Source organism: Schistocerca serialis, chromosome 2 (assembly GCF_023864345.2).
Source record: "Schistocerca serialis cubense isolate TAMUIC-IGC-003099 chromosome 2, iqSchSeri2.2, whole genome shotgun sequence".
NCBI lineage: Eukaryota > Metazoa > Arthropoda > Insecta > Orthoptera > Acrididae > Schistocerca > Schistocerca serialis.
Genome location: NC_064639.1, coordinates 894655358 through 894657563, shown reverse-complemented (window position 1 = coordinate 894657563; position 2206 = coordinate 894655358).

Below are 2206 nucleotides of genomic sequence, written 5' to 3'. Positions count from 1 at the left end.
TCACTTGTTCCATGCAAAATGGAGTACACAGAAGAAACACTGGAGACTGCAACAATGAAACGGAAAATTGGACTACTTCAGTAGCCTCCTGAAAATAACAGAAAACAAAGGAGTATGCAATGTAACATTACATGTTTAAAAATTGTTGAACAAAGCAGTAAGCAATATAACAGTTCCATGTTTAATTTTTCCTATCTGTTCTTGTACTGACTACATTTATCTACCTATTCACACATAGAATATTTCATCACTGTCTTCAGAGAAGACCTCAGTTCGCTTGTACGTAAGTTCCCCAATCATACTGTAATCATTAGTGGAGACATTAATCATTAAACATTAATTGGGAAAATTTTAATTTTGTTAATGTTTGGTGTGATAAGACGTCCTATGAAACTACTAAAAGTCTTCTCGGAAAACTACCTAGAACAGATTGTTAAGAACCCCACTCATGATGGAAATATATTTGACCTGAGGGCAACAAATAGATCTGACCTCTTTGAGGATGTCTACATCAAAACTAGTATCAGTGACGATGACACAGTTGTGGCAACAATGATTACCAAAGTACAAGGGACAGCTAAAACAAGCAGAAAGATATATATCTTCAGTAAACTACATTAAAAAAAAATCAGTAATTTCTTATCTCAGTGAGGAACTTGAAACATTCAGCACAGCGGGTCGGGAGCATGTAGAGGAACTCGGGCTCACGTGTAAAAGAATAGTTGACAAAGCACTGGATGGATATGTACCCAGTAGAACAGTTCATAATGGGAGGGAACCTCCATGGCATACAGTCACTGTAAAGAACTTCCCAAAGAAACAGAGACTGCTCCATAATAGATGTAAAACAAAGCGTAGGGCCGTAGATAGAGAGATGTTGAATGAAATGTGTTTGGCTGTCAAGATAGCAATGTATGATGCCTTAAATACTGTCAAATGATCTTTCACAAAAACCAAAGAAATTCTGGTCATGCCAAAGGTACTGTCCAGTCCCTAATTAAGGAGACAGGAACTGAAAATGAAGGTAGCAAAGGAAAATCTGAAATGCCTAACTCCATTTTCAAATGTTACTTTACAAAGGAAAACCTAGGAGCATTGCCCCAGTTTAATCCTCATACCACCGAAAAGATGAATGAAATAAGTATTAGCGTCTGTGGTGTTGAGAAACAGCTGAAATCATTAAAATCGAATAAAGCTCCAGGGCCCGATGGAATCCCTGTCACATTCTATCCTGAATTTGCGGCTGAGTTAGCCCCTCTTCTCACTATAATTTATTGTGAATCCCTTGAACAAAAAACCATGCCCTGTTCTTGGAAAAAGGCACAGGTCACACCCATCTACAAGAAGGCTAGTGTCTCAGATATCTTTGACATCTTAGAACATATTCTGAGCTCAATGAGGTATATTGAACAGAATGACCTCCTCAGTGCCAACCAGCATGGTTTTTGAAAACATCGATCATGGGAAACCCAACTCGCACTTTTCTCACATGAAATACGGAAAGCTTTGGATCCAAGGCAACCAGATAGATGCAGTGTTTCTCGATTCCCAAAAGGCATTTGACTCAGTACCGCACCTACACTTATTATTAAAAGTACTACCATATGGGTATCAACCAAAATTTGTGACTGAATTGAGGACTTTTTGGTAGGGAGGACACAGCATATATATCGGATGTAGAGTCACTGTCAGATGTAGAAGTAACTTCAGGTGTGCCCCAAGGAAGTGCGTTGGGACCCTGCTGATCATGTTGCATATTAATGACTTTGCAGACAACATTAATAGTAAAATCAGACTTTTTGCAGATGATGTAGTTATCTATAATGAAGTACTCTGAAAGAAGCTACATAAATATTCAGTCAGATCTTGACAAGATTTCAACATGGTTGCTCTAAATGTTCAAAAATGTAAAATTGTGCTTCACAAAATGAAAATGTAGTATACTATAATATCAACGAGTAAGTGTTGGAATTAGCTAACTCATACAAATACCTGAGTGTAACACTCTGCAGGGACATGACATGGAGTGATCACATAGGACCAGTCATGGGTAAAGCAGCTGGTAGACTTCTGTTTATTGGTAGAATACTGGAGAAGTACAATCAAGTACTAAAGAGATTGCTTAAAAATCCCCCATGCGACCCATCCTAGACTATTGCTTAAGTGTGTGGGCCCCTTCCAGATAGGACTAACGTGATATTAAAGA